General features: G+C 45.7%; 1 protein-coding gene across 2 annotated transcripts in view; it reads right to left on the bottom strand.

The window, feature by feature from the left end:
- CCDC60 (coiled-coil domain containing 60) overlaps positions 1-20,438 on the bottom strand; it is a 163,658-nt gene that overhangs the window by 131,189 nt on the left and 12,031 nt on the right. The window contains exon 2 of one of the 2 annotated variants that reach the window (XM_042962527.1): positions 18,212-18,325. The exons of the other annotated variant lie outside the window; for it this stretch is intronic. The gene's annotated coding sequence lies outside the window, so the exon portion shown is untranslated. The remainder of the gene's footprint in view (positions 1-18,211; positions 18,326-20,438) is intronic. 2 annotated transcript variants of the gene reach the window in all.

Raw genomic sequence — 20,438 nt, 5'->3', positions numbered from 1 at the left:
CTTGCCTTCGCTTAGGTCAACCCCTCCGAGTCATTTAAAACCAAAGCATTGGAGCTGAGGACACTCACTCCCTGCACAGCCTCGGCCAGTAACGGAGCACCGTGAGCACCCTAGGGCTTGGCCATTTCTGCCCAACACGCGGCTCCTCCAGTAGGCAGTCTTTGTTCTGGAACTCTCCATGAGGCCGGCCAAGACTTTCTCGGAGCTGGACGGCAGTCTGATGCTCTTCCTACTCAACACCTCTTCCTATCTTCTCTTCTTTCCCCGCCGTGGGACTTCGTCCCAATCTGAACGCTTTGCCTGCTGCGTCCTGTTCCCTCTCCTCCTCTTCTGACTTTCACACGCGTCACCCCCAACATATCTCCTGCGCTTCTAACTCTGTCTCGGTACTTGCTTTTCCAAAGGACCCGCACTGACACGAGTGCCGATGTTCCTGTGGCCGCCTCGAGCCCGCGTCTTCCTTACGGTTAATTGGACACCTGCAGGCATTTGCGGAAAGGCGGCACAGGAGGAAGCAAGGCGGTGGAGGAAGAGTCTTGCGGTGCAAGGAGGTTTGGAAAACCCCCATCAGCCACTCAGAGAGGGAGTTCTCCACTGCAAGGACCGAGGGAGCTGAGGTTCACTGGGGGAGGCAGCAAGCGGGTTTTCTCTGAAGGTGGCCACGCTTTCTGAGTTATTAATGAAGTACAGAGAGGAAACGTGTCCAACACACGAATCTGCGCGGGAGAGTGGGTGTGCAACACAGTCCCACTCCCTGGTGTAATGTGACCTTTCCGTCTGATTACCAGTCTGCTCTTTTCGCCAAAGGAAAGCCAGAAGAAGAGGTATTTTTAGGAGACAATAGTCAAGTTAATTAGGCGGCTCTACATTTGTCAGACTTTACATTAAGAGCTCCGGAGGAAGGGGGTGGCCGTCCTCTGCAGGAAGGCGCTGTGGACTTGATTCACTTTGGAAACGGGCTCCGGGGCCCTTCGGGGCAGCCTCCCGCATTACATTTCACGTGCACCAGAAATACATGAAATTTTAATGACATCAGAGCCACCTCCCCCTCCACAGCTCCAGGCTGTCCATCTTGCTGAAAACCATCACTGTTGTGTGCAGGGAGCCACTGGGGGTGAGGAAGGGCACTGTTCCCCCCCGCTCCCTGACCCGACGCCCCATTAGGGACTGACCCAATCAAACGCAGCCTTCGGTGAGTTACCCACAGAGAGCTAGTCCGCGGCCTTATGCACACATTCCGCCTGTCTACACCAGCGCAGCCTGCGATGTGGCCCAGGAAAGGCAGCCAAGGGAGTCTTTCCAGGGAAATTATTGGAAGTCAGGTGGGGACAAAAAAAAATGCTCTGCTAGCTTGTGCAGGTGACTTGGTGTGAACTGACCATGCGTGTCTCCTTCCCAACTTGGCCTTGGTGGCTTGGAATCAGCCACAGTGGAGGTATTTACACCACAGAAATAGGCAAACACTACAAACTAGGGTCTTTTGTCTTCTATTTATTTTTTGTTTTTCCTGGAGACTGGCTGTTAAACATTTACCAGCACATACGTCACTGGGGCAAAAATTTTCTGTCTGTATAGACCCATTCCCGGGAGACATTTTCCCCAAACCCCGTCATGCCTTTATAGCATTGCTTGTCACACTCTTTCTTTCCCAGTTGTAATGATCTGTGTGTTCACTGTTTCTATAATGTTTCCTTTCCTGGTTCTACCACTTGCTACCTCTGAAGTGCGGCTAGTTAACCTCTCTGTGCCTCAGTTTTCTCATCTCTAATATGGGAGTAATAATAGCATCAAAGCTTACTCTGAGAAGGGACGTAATACATACATTCAGCATTTTTTGAAATGTTTATTTTTGAGAGAGAAAGAGAAAGAGTGTGAGAGGGGTGAGGGGCAGAGACACAGGGAGACACAGAATCTGAAGCAGGCTCCAGGCTCTGAGCTGTCAACACAGAGCCCGACACGGGGCTTGAACTCATGAACCGTGAGATCATGACTTGAGCTGAAGTCAGACGCTTAACCGACTGAGCCACCCAGGTGGCTTTAGTTTTAGTATATCTAATCCTTTCAATAACCCAGTGGCATAGGTATTGTTATCCACACAAGCAAGAGGAAGGCCCCGAGATGTCAAGTAACCGGATGAAAGTCTCCCAGCCAGTTAAGTGGCAGAGGTGGGATTGGAACCCAGGGCTTTTGGAATCCCAAAACCTGTGTGCCCAGCCACCACATTGAACCCCCTCCACAGCATATGCCTTCTCCTTTGGGCAAGCCGGCTTCCCACCATGCAGCCTTGGGCAAGCCTTGCTGTTTTGCCAAGAGCAGAAAAAGAAAAAGATGAAGTTCTCGTTTCCTTCAAAGAAACCTTTCTCGCCTCCAAGAGAGAGGGGAAAGGAATTGGTTTAAGTTCATTTGGAATTCGGAGTTCATTATCCACACACTTAAAGCCTGTCGAGATGACAAATGAAATGTGAAAAATGTAGTCAATCACCCACATGCTTGGTCTCTGCGATGTCAGAACTGGTTGGTATACTTCAGAAACATGTGGATGGCTGGAAGAGGGGCCAAGCCAAGCTTCTCTTAATGAGAACTTGGGGGAAATGAATGCGGACCCTCCTCTGTTTTACAGGTGAGGGGACCCCCCCCCCCAGAGGGGAAACACCTTGCCTGAGGTAACACCGGGTTGGTGGGGAACAGGGGTATGAACTCTAACCAGCATGGTGTCAAACCCATCACACTGTTCTGTGTTGGATGGCATTGTTTGACACGGGGCCAGCCAGGCACACAGTCCGACATGACTAGGCGTGTAGTAAGTGGTGTGGGAATGAACGTGTCGAGAAAGTGCCTTAACTTGGTTAAGCAGGGCTGGTCTGATGAAAAGCCCCATCTCAAGTGAGGGAACTGAGGCTCAGAGAGGTTGAGTAACTTGCTTAGGGTCACAAAGCTGCCGGTGGTGTAGAATGGGATTGGTTGCCCAGCCTTCCCTTAGGTCAGTCTGCCCCAACCACCTATGCTTGTGCACCAGAATAAGACCATGATTGTTTCCCCAGCGTGTATTATGCGCGAGGTATTCCGTGACCGAAAAAGAATTGGAAGATTCCCATTTAGCATCGGCGAGTTAATATTGCTCTAGGGTTGGGACCTGACCTGCATATCAGGACATTTCTGCATCTTAAACCTGACCTTTCCCCCTCTGCCTGATCCCGTGTTTTCCATAATCCAGACTTCCACCTATAATCATCATAATCTATTGTATAATTTTGTATAATCATCATCATCTGTTGTGGTATCCATATAGATACTTACGTGTTTTTTTTTTATTAACCTTAAGTATCTATTTCGTTTCCTTCTCAGCAATAATATCCATGACTTTATGCCTTTCAAGTGCTTATTAAATTTTTTTCTGATGCACCATCCAAATTAACACATGATTATTGAGATTAAAAGTGGCTGCATACATAAAATCATCCTGCTTACCACTGGTGGCTTGTACAGCGACCCCTGGACAGCAGGGCCTGGGTGTTGTGTGAAATCTATGTTATGCCTCCTGACAAGGTGGCCTGCCCTTGGGCAGCACCGAGATGGTTCTGAGCATGGAGATTCTTTGGTGGGTGCTGAAGACTGAAGAACTTTCAAGAAGGTTAGGAGCAAGGCACTGCTTGACTTCCATGGTGCGGGGGGTTCTTCCTGTGTCATTCAGACCTCTAAGATTTTGCCAGATGATGGTTTTGGCCTTAATCTTGCTACCCTGGCACCCCAGAGTCCATGGCTATGTGAGGATGGCTCTCAGCTACCATGCTTCTTTTTTTTTAAATTTTTTTTTATGTTCTTTATTTATTTTTGAGAGAGAGAGAGAGAGTGCAAGCAGGGGAAGGGCAGAGAGAGAGAGAGAGAGAGAGAGACAGAGAGAGGGAGACACAGAATCGGAAGCAGGCTCTAGGTTCTGAGCTGTCAGCACAGAGCCCGACGAGGGGTTGGAACTCAGGAACCGTGAGATCGTGACCTGAGTCAGAGTTGGACGCTTAATCAACTGAGCCGCCCAGGTGCCCCTCAGCTACCATGCTTTTTACGCATCAACTCTAAAGCTCACAATCCCTTGAAATATTCATATTATATATACCCCAACTTTCCAGACTCAGAGAGGCAATGTGGCACAGCTACATTGAGAAGAAGAGCCCAGCTTCAAGCCTAGCTTCACCTAACTTCAAAACCCAGACTCTTAAATATTATGCTCAGCCATCATACTGGACTGTGTCTTGATGTCATCTCCCACCTGAGATGGGCAGGTTTGGGAGGGTCTTTGGGTGGGATCATCGCCACAGGAAACCAGCAGAAGTGCCTGTCAATAGTGGATGTAGTGGATGGTACCTCCAACAGAGAGAGAGGCACGGGGTTCCCACCCAGGTTCTGCAGGAGGGAGAGGGAGGATTGCAAGGCAGTGTTTTTCTTGAGGTCTAGAAGCGAGCCTATTCCCAAAGAAATGAACAACCTTTGGGGTAAGAGAGTGCGGCTGCTTGGAGAAACGGGTGGATGGTGGGGTTTTTTGTAGAAAAATCTAAATAGCGGCTTGGGGCAGCTTCTGAGATTCTGACAGTGGGAAGACTGAGGCTCTGACGAGAAGTGTCTAGACTAAGGTTTTACAGCATACAAGTGAGGATCTGGGATTCTAACCCAGTTCTGACTATAAAAACAGTTGTTGTTCCTGACACATCAGCCACCGAGTCCTTCATTCATTCCACAACTATTTATTAAGCCATTGCTCTGTCTAGGCCTTGCACATAGGTTGGGAACTATGAGATTTGGGCGCTGGAGACAAATCCCTGGAATTTTCTGGATTTAAGCCTCTCCCCACCCTACCCTCCACTCACTGTGTCCCCACCGGATGCAGGCATCACTTGGGGGTCCTGCATTGTTTTATTAATCATCTCAATTATCTATTTGCTGATGTAGCACAACTTCACGATCTTGCTCTCTCATAGAAGGAATCAATTCCCCAGCGGTGGTTACTTAATGAAGAAATAGGAGGATGTTTCAAGATACGGAATCAGGTAGGGAGGGCGAAAGCACCCAACAATAGCCGAGGCATCTGGGTTCTAAGGCTCAAGCTGATTAGACACCTGCTCACATATTCTAAACCTAACAGTTGGAGCACAAGTGTTTTTGACGAATGCCCCTGCCACTTCTAGGCCTACATTGTTATCACTGAGCATATGCCTTTCAGCCTTTGAGTCCTAGGCTGGCAGGGGGATGGCGTGGGCGGGGGGATGTCAGACAAGAAGGAACATCCTCAATGCTCCATCCATGTGACCCCTTCAAATAGATTTCAGACCCTGAAATAAAGGTTTAAAGAGCTGTGTTGAAAAGAGTCTTCTCTCAGCCATGCAACTGTGATGTGTGTTTGGGATTGTCGCCTTGTAAATGAGGTACAAGGTGTCACCTTTGAGAAGTAATTCTCTTCTCAGCCCAACATGATGTCCTGGATCCGTGCCCAAGCCTAAGTGAGCACGGCAATTCATTATTATGACAACTTAAGCCACAGTCCCAGACGTGGACAGCACCACGGACCTAGCCAACTGCCTGACGTTTGGTGACTTTGCCAAGAACTTAACAACAATGCGTGATTGTATTTGATATGCTTTCGTTAATTCATTATGGATGCTGTGGGTTGGAGAGAAACTGAACCCATTAAAAATGGGTTGTGTTGTTTGGAATTGTCTCGAGTGCAGGGATGGGGCTGCGACTAAGATTTGGGACAGGTTGGGACAGGTTGAGTGACCACTGTTTCTGACACAGTCCCAAGGCAGGGTCTGGCCAGGACTTCCCTAGTGTTTGATAGAGAGATGTGTGTCCTCGTGTGCAAGCCTAGTTACTCGTTTGTATTTCCTACCTAGTCCTTGAGGGCATTTAAATTTGAAATTCTTGCTTGTAAGAAGTAGATTAAGAGACAAAAGTGAAAAAATTAAAAACAAAAAAAAGGGGGGCTCTGTGCTGACAGCTAGGAGCCTGCTTTAGATTCTGTGTCTCTTCCTCTCTCTGCCCCTCCCCCACTCATATTCTGTCTCTCTCTCTCTCTCTCTCTCTCTCTCTCAAAAATAAACATTAAATTTTTTTTTTATTTTTTATTTTTATTTTTTAATTTTTTTTTAATGTTTGTTTATTTTTGAGACAGAGAGAGACAGAGCATGAATGGGGGAGGGGCAGAGAGAGAGGGAGACACAGAACCTGAAGCAGGCTCTAGGCTCTGAGCCATCAGCCCAGAGCCCAACGCAGGGCTCGAACTCACGGACCACGAGATCGTGACCTGAGCTGAAGTCGGACGCTTAAGCGACTGAGCCACCCAGGCGCCCCCCAGAGTTTTTTTTTAAAAAGAAAGAAACAAATGTGGGTAATGAGGCACTTACTGATTCCTTTGGCAGGGCTCTGGACCCCCATTTGATCACATTCATTCATTTCCCAATCACCAACTGGCAGCGACTCTATGCTGGGCCCTGTGCTAGGTGCCAGGGCCGTGGCGGACGATGGTAATTAACACTAGGTGGCGATTACTTAACTTGCCAGATGCTGTTTCAATACGTGACCTATTTGTCCTCATAACAAACCCTCAAGGTATTACTGTTGTCCTCATTTTATGGATGGGGACGCTAAGGCTCAGAGAGGTGAAGTGACTTGCCCCTGGTTGCACAGCCAATAAAGCCATATTCTTAACCACCACACGTCACTGTTTCTCAGGCAAGAATGATTCCTAGGGACCTTACGCTAGCTTTCAATAACTTGTTTGGCTTTAAACTCCCGCCGCTCTCTGAATCTCACCTGCTCTGCAGATTCGAGAAATGCAATGTGATACAAGTGTTCTTTAACCCGGTGAAACTGGAAATGTAATTTGTCAGGCCTCCGCTTGCAATTTTCACCCCTTTCTGGACTTCAGGAAAGACGGGTCGGAGATAAGCCTCGGAGTTTTGCGAACCGTAAATCTTTCTAAAACTACACTGCAAGCGTCTTCCTCTCCAAATATAGTGACTTCACCAGCCTCCATTCTGCGTCCGTTCCCCCAAGCAGAGGTGAGGAAGGCCCCAAATAAGGGCACGCCTCGGTCGCATTTTCATGTCCTTGTACAAACCTGCCCGCCTGGTTTTTATCCCTCACGTCCCTCGTTCTGCAGCTGCCAGTTGGGGTTCCTCCTCCTTCGCCCAAGAGAACAGGCTTTGTCTTTCCTCCTCTCTTCTTCCTCCTCCAGAGGTATTAATTAGCAAAAAGCAAGAAAGAAGAAGAAAGAGGAAAAGGAACAGGCTGACACCAGTGGAGGAGGAGAAATAATTAGCACCTATTAAATTTGGGGTATTAAAAATAAAATGGCGAGTAAGTGGAGGGTAGCCTGAACCCAGGAGCCGTGTGCAACCCTGGCCGCGTTAATTAAGCTCAGGGAGTCTCCATGGAAACCCAAGTTGGGCACATTTATGAACCTGCGTTAATTATATGGAAATCTCCACGCTGGAAAACCAGCGCTCCAAAAGGGCAGGAGGAGATGGGCTCCCGACGCCCTGATGCATTCCTGCAAGTCACGGCTTCCGGGGCTGCTAATGACAAACTGAATTTCCTGCGGTTTCTCTCATGGTTACAAACTTTAAGCTCAGAAGTCTCTAGTTCTTCTTTGGTTGGCAAGGACTCATGCTCTGTGCCCCACCCCTGGCCACCCCAGTCCTCTCCTGCACTGCCCCTGGACCTCCTCATGATCCAGCAGCCAAAGGGTTAAGGAGTCTGGAGGCCTTGCTGTGCCGATTGCTAAACATTTTAACATTTTCGTATCATTGATTGCTAAACATTTTAACATTTTCGTATCATTGACCACCGTCCTCAGCTGTTACTAGACAGGAAAAGGGAGGCCCAGGCAGCTAGCTGAGGCTGCACAGCTACACAGTGGTAGGTAGGTCTGGTATCTGACCCCAGGCTCTAGAGCTCCCCCTTCCTCCTCTTCTTCCTCCCCTTCTTTCTCCTCCTCTTCCCTCATTTCTTCTCTGTCAACAGCTTTATTGAGATGTAATTCACATACCACCCAGTTCACCCGTTTAAAGTGCACATTCTCATGGTGGTTTTAGTACATGTACTGATCTGTGCAACGGACACCACGGTCAAGGTTAGAACATTTTCATCAGCTCGGAAAGAAACTCTTTAGGTATCGCTCCATTATCCTACCGATCTCCCCAACCCCTGGAAACCAGGAACCTATTTTCTGTCTCTAGAGATTTTCCTTTCCTGGAATTTCATATGAATGGATCACATGCTAGGAGTACTTTTGGGTCTGGCTTTTGCAAGGCTCATCCATATTGTTGCATGGATCGGTACATCATTCCCTTTTTGTGGTCAAGTAATAGTCCACTGTGTGCATATGCCCCATCTTGTTTGTCCCCCTGTCAGCTGATGGGCATTTGAGCAGAGCTCACATGTTGAACCGTACATCACATAAGCTTCGTGAAGGTCACGGTGAAGGGCACACCTGGGACTCAGATCCGGGTCTGCCTCCTGAGCTCCTGCACACAGACATTAACATGGAGTGCTCGTTCCATATTAGTAAGGAAAGGTGCGAAGCTCCCATCTGTCAAATGTGGAGTTCAGCGGGGAATCCAGGATGCAGGATTATCATGTGGGGAAAGAAAGCCATGAGTGTTCCACAGAGGAATGAAGGGAAAGCTTGACAGCTCCTTCTGCAGAGGTAAAAGTCTGTTATGTGAAGGATGAGGGATGGAATTAATTCAGAGGGTGGGACCGTGGACCTATGTGGCCTCAGAGAAGCCACTTAACCTTTCTGTTCTTCAGTTTCCTCTTCTGTAAAATAGATGATAACAGTATCTACCCTTTAGGGTGTATGGAAGCTAAATTAGTTCATCTTGGGGCGCCTGGGTGGCTCAGTTGATTAAGTGTCTGACTCCTGATTTTTGGCTCAGGTCATGATCTCACCATCTTGAGACTGAGCCCCATGTTGGGCTCTGTGCCTACAGTGTGGAGCCTGCTTGGGATTCTCTCTCTGCCTCTCTCTCTGCCCTCCCCCACTTGCTTGCTCTCTCTCAAAATAAATAAATTTTAAAAATTAGTTACTCTTTGTGAAAGTAGTTAGAACAGTGCCTGGCACATGACACACACAATAGAAGTGTTTGCCATCACTTCTATTATTACCTACGAGACACCTTCTGGGGTGGCCCCCCTTGATCCTACAGGGATCCTGTGGGTGCCTGAAGGCTGGATTTCTTGTGAGAAACAAACATGATGCCCACTGGCCTTGCTGTGGACCTCAGTTTTCCTATCCATCAAATTAGGAGAATGGGCACATGCATTCTGGGAATGTTACAATTCTCTCTGACTGCTCGGATTTCCTCTTGGAGCATCACCCTTCCCCCTCCAACCCCAGAGCACAATTTCTCTGTCTCCATGGGAGTGGGGTTTCTCAGGCCTTCCAGCAGGGAGTGCCTGTCATCTTGTGTCCCACCTGTGCTCTCTCTCCTCTATGAGGTGTGGATCCTGGATAAAGCAAAGTTTTAAAATCAAGGGCTTTGGTGAAAAGCAGAAGGGGCTTCTGGTTTCATACTCTGGACCAAGTCATTAAATGTCTGTGTCCTCAGTTTTCTTTCCTCTAAAATGGGGATAATAGGATCACATCCCTTCTATGTTTGTTTGGGGATGAAATGAATGAATTCATGCAAAACACCTCAATGCAGTTTGCATATAGCAGGTAAACTCTCAGTGTGTCTTAGCCATTTCTATTACTGGGGGGCTGGGATGCCAGGTGGGAGGCATGGTTCGTTAAAAATATTTTTTTTTAACGTTTATTCATTTTTGAGAGACAGAGACAGAGCATGAGAGGGGAAGGGGCAGAGAGAGAAGGAGACACAGAATCTGAAGCAGGCTCCAGGCTCCAAGCTGTCAGCACAGAGCTCGACGCGGGGCTCAAACTAGTGGACCAGTGATCATGCCCTGAGCTGAAGTCGGACGCTCAAACCACTGAGCCACCCAGGCACCCTGAGGCATGGTTCTTTTAAACACTGCAGTGTCGGCCCCAATGCCCTTCCCTTATTAAGCAGGCTGCAATTTGTGAATTTACTGGAGAGAGACCGTCTCTGATCTCCATCGGCTGTTAGGCCCCCGCCTGTCTGTTTCCCAAGAAAGTCAGCCTCTGCTAGTATTCTAATCACATCTCCCAGTTAATACCACATATTTCTATGTGAAAAGGGGACAAATTACATGCAGGCAACACCAAAAATGAAAGCTCCCAGTGACACCTTCATTGTCCAGGCAGCGTTCTCTGCTCACTGCTTCTAAGAATATAAATTAATTGTCAATACCATTTTATTCCACTTTGGTTAACTGATAGATTTCTCTGCCCTTTAGTTTGTAAACACCTCTTGGTGTTTCTCTGATCCCACTTTTTTCTAGCTCTTTCCTCTGACCCAACACACACACACACACACACACACACACACACACGCACCATCACCACCACCAAAGTCTACACTTATATAATGCGACATTGTGGGGCAGAATGGATAGGATTTGATAAATATGGCAGTGATGTTTGTTTTTAAGCAATTAAGTAAATACAAATGAGGAAATACAAACAATATGCTAAAGATTTTTTTCTTAGACATTTATTTACTTAATAAATATGTATATATTTTTTAGTGTCCATGGGTCTTTCTCTAATCTACTCCTGTCTCTCCATCTTCCCTGCACTCAGTCTAACCAGGGTTGATCTCAGGTCAGGAGGGAAGCGTGAGCGTTGGAGCCAGACGGAGCTGGATTTGAATCCTGGTTTACCACTGACTTGTCATCTGGGACAAGTTATCTCATTTCCCTGAATCTCAGTCTCCTCGTTGGTAAAATGGCACTCAGATACTTCCCGCAGTTGTTCCGGAGATTAAATGAAATAATATATTTTTTTAAATGTCTATCGCAGTGCCTCTGTCACTGTGTAGATTTCAGTGATGCACTAATTGCGTTGGCCTCCTGTGTACACTGAGTGTTCTTTTACACCCCAGACCCTGCCTCAAAGTTCACCGTGTTCCCCCTCCACTCCCACCATCCTTGATTCTCATCTCAAATGTTTCTCCAGGGAGGTTTTCCTGAAGTCCTGGACTAAACTAGGTGTTCTTGACGTTTGCTCCGTGGCAGCCTACTTTGGCCTTTCTGCAACACTCATCATGCTTGAGATCACTCGCCCCACCCAGATCTGTCCTCTAGGCTGAAGCTTACACAAGGGCCAGGACTCTGCTCTGTTCACCAGGATGGGCGTCAGTTATGAGATGCACTAGCAAATTACTCATAGCATTGCAGATTTCAAAAAGGAAGAAAAACCGGAACCAACTCAGATGTCCATCAACAAGAGAGTGGATACACTTTGATACTTTCATACAATGGAATACAATTCAACAATGACAAGGGGAAAACTACTGGTATATCCAGCAACATGGCTGAGTGTCAAAGACATGTTGACTAAAGAAAAGCTAGAGATAGAAGACTATGTATTTTATGATTAAATTCATAGGGAAATTGAGAGCAGGCAAAAGTCATCTACAGTGATAAGGTATATCAGTGGCTGCCTGGGACTGAGGTGGGAGGAAGGGCTTGAGTCCAGTGTGGCAGGAGGGACTTTTCCCAGATGATAGAACTGCTCTCTGTTTGAACTGGGGTGGTGGGTGGTCATGTGGTTGCCTACGTTTGTCAAATCTCGTTGAACTGTAGACTTAAAATGTTTGCATTTTATTGTACGTACATTATACTCCAACAAGTTGATTAAGAAATAAATGAAGCAAAAAACACAAAGGGAAAAATGGAAGGAAAGAAAAAATGGACAAAAAAACGAGTGAAGGAAGGAAAAAGGGCAGCAAGCTTGAATTTTCCCCAGTAAGAGGTTGACTTCAGTTTCTGAGCTGATGCGCCAGTTAGTGGAAACTGATTGTTCTCACTGCAACAAGAAGATAAAAGGATAAATGACAAAAATAATATTTTCAAAGACCCTGAAAAGCTGTGGAAATGAAAGAAGAGGAGATGGACTAAAATTCCAGAGAGGGAAGCCTTCTTTCTAGAAATTATAAAAGCGATCAGACAATGGAATGACATCGTTAGGGCCCTAAAAAGCAAAAACAAAAATCCTTCCCACCTCTAGTTCTGTAGCCAATAAAAATATCCTTCAAAAAATGACAGCAAAATAATGGCTTTACAAACACACAAAAGCTGAGGGAATTTGTCACCAGCAATCCTGCACCACAAGAAATACTAAAGCAAGTCTCTAGGCTGGAGGAAATTGACCTCAGATGGAAATAAGGATCCACAGGAAATAATAGAGACCAGAAAGAGTAGATGCATGTTCACATTGGTAGAAGATGGACTGTTTAAAGCAATATTAATAACTATGTCTTGTGGCTTTATATAAATATAGAAAAAAGCAACCATTATAATACAAAAACGTTGATAAATTAGACTTCATTAAGAATGCTTGCTCATAGTGGGTAGGCACCGTTAAAAACATAAGAAGAGCCTATGGAGATTTATACATACATGTGGCAAAAGACTCATATCCAGGATATATAAAGAATTCCTACAAATCAATAATAAAAAGACAAATAACCCATTGAAAAAAAAAAAGAGAGAGAAAACTCAGGTAGTTTACAAAAGAAGAATCCAAATGGCCAGTCAACACATAAGAAAAGATGGTCAACATCATTACTCCTCAGGGAAATGTAAACTGAAGACATAGTCAGCTCTCACTACCCATCTACCAGAAAGGCTAAAATTAAAAAGGCTGTTTCGATGAGGATGTGGAGGACCTGGAACTCTCCTACATGGCTGACACTTGGAATGTTGGTGATTTCTGATAAAACTAAGTATACCCCTATTCTGTGACCCAGCAATGCCTGCAAGAATTTGGAACCATTAATATATGGTTTTATTATATGGAACATATAATATATGTTCACATGAAAGATGTAAAGGAATGTCCAAGCAGGTTTATTCATAATAGCCCCAAACTGGAACCACCCTATATGTCCATCAATGGTACAGCATTTAAATAAGTTATAGTGTACGCAAACAATGAAACATTACCCACCAATAAAAAAAAGAATGAACCACTGATAAATTTCACAGGTGTAATGGTAGCAAAAGCAGTCAGAAGTAAGAGAGAACATGCCCTATGGTTTCATGATATGATGTCCAAGAATGGGCAAAACCAATCTCTGGTGAAAGAAGTTAGGAGAGCCGTTGCTTCTGAGTGAGGGCAGCATTGATAAGGAAGAGACTTGAGGGAATCTTCTGGGATGATGGGCACATTTCCTATCTTGATTGAGGTGGTGGTTACACAGGCATATAGATAGGTAAAATTTAACTGAGCTGCAATTTAAGATTTGAACAGTTTACTGCATGTAATTTATACCTCAACAAATAAAATAAAATACCCCCCCACTTTTACCCTTCTCATATATTTTTTTAAGTAAGGCCTTTTTTTTTAAAGTAAGCTCTACACCCAGTGTAGGGCTCGAAGAACTCACGACTCCCCCAAGATCAAGAGTAGCATTCTTTTACCAACTGAGCCAGCCAGGCACCCAACCTCCAAATCTTTATTAAATAAAGGCAAATTACACACACACACACACACACACACACACACACACACACACACACGTAGATAAATATACAGACATAGATATACAGAAATTTTAACAAATACGGGATTATAATCCTGGCCACTGTTCATGTGTGTTTTCCCAGGACAATCTCCAATTATATATGTTGTCCCAGTGTAATTAATTATATCCCCTCCTTTCACCCTGATAAGTTCCAGTTTGGACAAGAAATCACATGGTCACACTCATTGAAATGTACATACAGCACTCACCTTTGCCCTCCACCAAACTATATATATACACATAATGGCCATCTTTCCATGTCTGTACATATGGATCTACTTTATTTGTTTTAGTGGCTGCATAATATTCCATAGCATGCATGTACATGACCTTATTTGACTCTCCTATCGATGCAGATTTTAGCTTGTCCTCAGTTTTAAAAATAATACTGATGCTGTTGGAGTAGACATGTTCTGTTTTTTGCCTTTTCAGCATTTGGGTTGCCTTCTTTGGATCAAAGCATCTGGATTTTCTTCTCAAGAACTTACCCTTCCCCCACTCTCAGTGCCTGAGGTTCAGGTGTCGGTGACCCCAGTTCTGTCAACTCCAGGGGTGGGCAATATCCAAGTGGATAATTCAGGGATGGGACTCTTGATGGTTCATTTTGGAAAGAGAAGCTTCTTTTTTCCTTCTGTTATTAAGCCAGAAGGATTTGAGCCTGGAGCTGCTGATGGCCATTTTGACACACAATGGAGAGCTTTTGCATTAGAATAAAATCAGCCTGGATGGAAATGAGGCCAGTGAATATATGAGGCAGATTCCTGATGACTTTGTGTGTAAGCTCCCAGATCCTGCTCAATCCCCTAAAGCCATATTCTCTAGAGTTTTCTGTAATGTGAATCTCTAATACCTCTTCACCTTCTTGTTTGCTTGTGCAAGTTTGAGGAGGTTTTTTTGTCACTGGCAACCACAATATTTCTGACAAAATATAACCATGATAAGCATCTTTTGTGTGTGTGTGTGTGTACGTGTGTGTATACTCAAGAACATATACATTTCTTGAACATATGCATATACCTATATTCAAGAATGTATGCATATTTTAAATATTTTTTGTATACATATTTTGATTGTATGTATATTTTTTCATTTTAAATATTCGTTGATTTATTTTTGAGAGAGAGGGTGCAAGTCAGGGAGGGACAGAAAAAGAGGGAGAGAGAGAATCCCAAAAAAGGCTCCAGGCTGACAGTATGGAGCCAGATGTGGGGCTTGATCTCACAAACCTGTGAGATCACGATCTGAGCCTAAATCAAGAGTCGGCCACTTAATCCACTGAGCTACCCAGGTGCCCCTACTTGTAGGTATTCTTGAGAACAGTACTTATAGGAACATTTTTGTGTGGTCAGTACCTAAAAGTGAAATGGCTAAATAAAGAATCTTAATGTATTTAAAACCATGCTCCAAAAATGTACAGATTGTCACTCCCGCCCTCACTGTTCGAAAGTGCCAGTTTCCCCCACACCTGGCAGTGGATCCTAGATGTATATCTTATACTTCAATAAAAGGTGGTTTTCTTTTAAAGTATTTGGGTGAGAATAAAACGATTTTGGAAAAAATTTAATAGTGGGAAAGACTTCAGAACACACAGGTGAATGCTAGAAACTCCAAAATTGGTCCTGACGCAAGATATTGCAACTGCGAGAGGCCAGTTCTTCAGGCCTTTGTTACAAACCCACGGTGAAGCATCTGATATAATTGCCATTTGCATTGCCAGGAATTTAATCTCTGGACAGACACAGGAATAAAGTGAAAAATGGACCAGAAACCAACAAAGGAGGAAACTTTGGGGAAAGTTGACCACAGTGTATGTATCTTGGGGGTGATATTGTACTGTGAAGGAAGAGAATTCTGGTCATGTTCTGCACTAGACTTTAGAGAGAGATGTTCTAAAAAATCTGATGAAAAGGTTCATAGGGACTCGTGGCCAAAGGCTCTTTTAGAAAGAAACACGGCGCTAGATGGGTGGGGGGGACTCCGGAAAATGAATTTTGAATGAAATGAAAAAGAAAGAATGAATAGGAGTGAAATGAAATGAATAAGTAAGCAAAGTTCTGATAACCAAGCAAGGGGGCAGCGTTTAAGGAAACCTAGTCTTCTATAAAGCACCAGTGAGCTAGAGAGTCAAAGAAATTTCACCAAAGATGGCAGGGAGGGCACATTCCCGGAAGTGGACAGACTTCTAGAATATTGCCAGAAAAGCTAAAGGCCAGAATGAGTGGAAACGTAAAAATGTATATATACCAAGAGCAATACATTTTAAAATAGGATTTGTATTGTTCAGAGCAAGCGGATGTACAAGGAGATAATAGGTCGTCTCCTTGGGGCAGATCTCGAAGTAATTTATTCAACAAATATTTATTGTCTTCCACGAGGCTGGCACATAACAGATGTGCTGCAAATAGTTGTTGAATGAATCGGTCAATTCAAAGAGTATTAATGGCGGTCCCTGCTTCAGTGACCCTCTCTGTTGGTGGCGACACGAGGCTCATGAGCAGATGTGAGATAGGAGCTATGACTGTGGAGTTGGGGAGGGAGGAGACAAGGGAGACAGCCAGAGGAAGCTTCCTGAAGCAAAGAAGTTCCTAATCTGTCTTTGTTTTTTGTTTTTTTTTAAACGTTTTACTTATTTTTTAAAGAGAGAGACACACACATAAGAGTGTGAGTGGGGGAGGGGCAGAGAGAGAGGGAGACACAGAATCCAAAGCAGGCTCCAGACTCTGAGCTATCAGCACAGAGCCTGATGCAGGGCTCGAACTCACGAGCTGTGAGATCATGACCTGAGCTGAAGTCGGACGCTTAACCAACTGAGCCACCCAGGCACCCCTGTCGTGTTTTAATAAGCCCTGAGTATCTGCCTGGACCCACTCAGCATTTTTATCAGCAACTAGGAAGATAATATAGATCAGACCACATCTAAGTACTACACCCACCTCTGGTCAGCCCTCTCCCAGGGAGACCAGGATACTCTGGCTACCTAATTATCAGGATCCTAAATGTAGGGACTGCCTGTATTCCCATTTTGCCAATAACAAAACTGAGGCTTGGAGCAAAAGGTGATTTGCCCAAGTCATACAGCTGGGCAGTAGCAGACTGGGGCTCATCCTACGTCAGGCAGACTCCAGAGCCAGCAATGTTACAATCACATTTCTCCTGCTTTAGATAGACAACTGGATAGATGCCCTTTGAGCTTTCTCTAGGACTCTGTGGTTCTAAGTGATAGCTCCTCATCTTTAAAATTTCTCAGAACTAGGGGATCTGTTGGTCTGGATTGTTCTGCTTCCTGAACCTATAGAAGGAATTCTTTGGCCTGGGTTCTGTTGGCCTGAAATCTACCTCTGTGTGAAAACAAAGACGATGTCTGAGTGCTTGGTGACCCTGACTGAATCAGCAGCAACAGCCCGCTGGTAAATTCACGCTTTCCACACGGCTGTACCGTTTCTGCCTTGAACCCGCTGGGCCTTTGTGTCATCTATTCATTTTTTAAAATTCATTTGGGGCCAATAATATGCTTTGTTGAGATCCAGGCTTTGTAAAATGAAGGAATTAGCTGCGATGACATCGCGTGGTCTATATTAATGAGTTATAACTGGATATCAAGTTCATTATCAAAACAAACCCCCTATTTGCCTGAAGCCCTGTGCTCTGTGTCTAGCTGGAAAGAAAGCTCCTTTTTCTTTGTTAACGCAGAAAAGCCAAGCTTCAGAAAACGGTGATTTATGCTGAAAAAGCCCTACACACCCTTAACCGACACAGCATGAATTGTGGTCCTGTCATTTACAGCTGGAGACACCCTCATACTCTTCTGCTTTCGGTTTAAAACATTACCTGGGCCGCTCTGTTATCAATCTTATCCAACGATCTATTTACCTAAAGTACACAATTACAGAACAAGTTCCATTACAATCCCTGCAATCCAGGGCTGACGAAAGAACATTAACGAAACCGTGAGTCGGCAGGCTTGGATGGGTTAGCAATTGGTCTGAAATGCTGCCTTCCCCTGGTATCCAAGTGGCCAGGCTGTCTAGGGCTTTTCTCCCCCCTCCCCTCTCTTTTTAAGTTTATGTATTTTGAGAGAGAAAGAGAGAGCACACATGAATTGAGGTGGGGAGGGAAGGGCCAGAGAGAGGGGGAGAGAGAATCCCAAGCAGGCTCCAAATTGTCAGCACAGAGCCCCACGCGGGGCTCGAGCTCACGAACCACGAGATCTTGACCTGAGCCGAAGTCGGATGCTTAACCAACTGAGCCACCCAAGCGCCCCTCTTTTTCTCTTTTTAAACACATGAAATTGTTATAAGAATTAACAAAGCTAAAAGGAAGCATAGGAAGAGCTAACAAATATTGTGTCAGTGTTACGATACAAAGAAGAGAGTGAGGGAAGAGGACGGGGGTGGGTAGAGAGAGACAGAGACCCACAGCTTCCAAACTTGCAGAGAAATAACTACTTTCTGGGGAGTGGCGGTTTTTGATTTTCTCTGAATTGGGGCTGGCTGCTTCGGGGGGTATCTGACCTCTGACCACCATCCCCGCCCCTTCATTGAGGGCCCTACCTTGGATTAAATTCGGGTCCTTTAGGTGCCAGACGTGGCTATCATCCTTCACAGGCAAGCAAGGAACAATAGAGTCTGGCTTCCTTTCAAGTCAGTTTGCAGTAGGACCATGTTCTAATATCAAAAAGGAAGAAAAAGGACACTTTGTTTTGTGAGTAACCATGAGACGGCTGCATTTGATGTGACTTCTGTGGGCAATGTGACATTCTCCCCCAGGAAGCTCCTGTAACTTCTGATGAACCCAGAAAGACTTTGGTGACAAGGAGGATGGGCTGTAGCAGTGTGGTCTGGAACTGAATTTGGAGACTTGAGGATGAAGCCGGGTCCCCATCCCAGTGGATATTAATAGCTCTGGGCCTGCAGCGGAGAGGACAAAACGGGCTTTGGAGCAAGACTGGCCTGGGTTTGAGTCTCAGCCTCTCGATCACCCGAGTCACCTTTTGTTGTCTGAGCCTCCTCATTTTTCTTACCTGTGAAACGGAGGTGGTAACACTTCCCTCTCAGGCTTGCCGTATGACCTCAAGATAATGTTTGCAAATTGCCTGGCACACTGTGAACCCTCAGTACCTGGCAGGATAGCAAGATGGACTAACAGGTAGGATAGTATAGGCCGGGGAGCTGAGATACCTTGGGCATCACACTCCAAATGAAAGAGAGAAAGACCACCGTGAAGGAATCTTTGAGGTAGCTGTGGGAGAATGGGTCCCTCGATCCTTATCCACTTTGAGAATGTAAAAGCAGAGAGTGGAAAGGGAGAGAGGGATTTCTGGAAGGGATTTCTTCAACAACACATGCTGGGATGCTTTGAATCCTGACCCCAAAGGGAGGAGGATGCGTCATCTTTCACTTCAAACCCAAATGAGCAATTGGTGGGAATGCTCAGGAGCTTAGAGTGTAGATTCCCTGCAGGTGGGGGACTGGCGGGCTGGTCCCTGGCCCTTTCCTGGAAAATCCCAAGGACAGAGGCAGGCTAGGGAGTGCTCCTGGGACTGGGGCTGGGTTAGCAAGTGGTGCTTGTTTTTGATGGTGTGTCAAGCGTGCGTGAAACCTGAGCACCAGATGGGACACCCCAGGCAGGAATATCACCCTGGGGTTCTGCTGACAATAATTCCCACCAGAAGCCCAGGAGACTCCGGGGTCAGGAGTCCAGGTGGAGCAGACTACTGGTAAACTGGAATCTGAAGGGAGTGCCTCCAATAGACCATGGGTGGAGAGCTGGAATCATTTAGAAGGCTGCAGTAAAGAACTTCCAAAGAGCCAGCAGAAGTGCCTACAGGAGAAAAGAACCAGCTTTAGACACCTGCTAGGTCCTAGAAAGAATCCCTGTGAGATCTTTCCCATGCTCCCTACTTTTCCTCCCAGCCAACACAGAATGCTAAGGGGAGAGGGGCACCTCTGTGGGTAAAGGAAGGGGCATGCTTCACACTGTCCTCCCTGGGGGCAGGTGGCCTGCAGGAAGCCGTCCTAAGCCATCCTTAACAGGCAGGAGAGGAAGCACACTCTTCTCCTTGAAGGAAGGTTGAAGTGTTGCTTAATACATTAATACCTAGGATCCATGCCTTTAATTTCTGAATCATGACTGTGTCTTGTGGCTTGGAGAGACCACGATGCTGGCTACCTCCCAAGGGCAAGCGGAAAAGGCATTGGAAACATCGTCTTTATGCCGGGGCTGGAGAAAAGCTTCCCCTGCTGAAAATCGTTGGGCAGGGGTGGGGAGGTGCAAAAATAACTTCGTGTTTTGATTAGATCCCAAGCTTCATTCAATGGACAGGTTGCTCTCGTAATGCTGGCGTTACAAAAGATGGGGCGGAGGCTTTGTGAGGGTTTTGGCAGTGGGATGGGGAGACGGGAGAGCTCAGTACAGTGCATGTTAGTTGCTGACTTCAAGCACTTCTAGGGTGACTGGAGCATCCTTGAAACACCCCCTGGACTTTGACCTTGCCCGATGAGGACAAACTAGAAGTGAGAAGCCTGTGAGATGCAGTCAGTATTTTTTCTACTTCCCCAAAGCCCCTCCACGTAGGTGGTTTTCCTTCTTCAATGCTCTTCTTTTGAGAATGGGGACGTATTTTTCCTCAACCCATCCACCCTCAGAAAAAGTCAGGCTTATTTTACAAAGTAATACATAATGGTTAAGAATAGGGGCTTTGCAGTCTGACCCGACTTGGGTTCCAATAGCTGATGGACCACTAGCCGTGGGACTCTGGCCAAGTTACTTAACTTCTCT

Source organism: Panthera tigris, chromosome D3 (assembly GCF_018350195.1).
Source record: "Panthera tigris isolate Pti1 chromosome D3, P.tigris_Pti1_mat1.1, whole genome shotgun sequence".
NCBI classification, from domain to species: Eukaryota; Metazoa; Chordata; class Mammalia; order Carnivora; family Felidae; genus Panthera; species Panthera tigris.
This window is presented reverse-complemented; position numbering and strand designations above follow the sequence as displayed.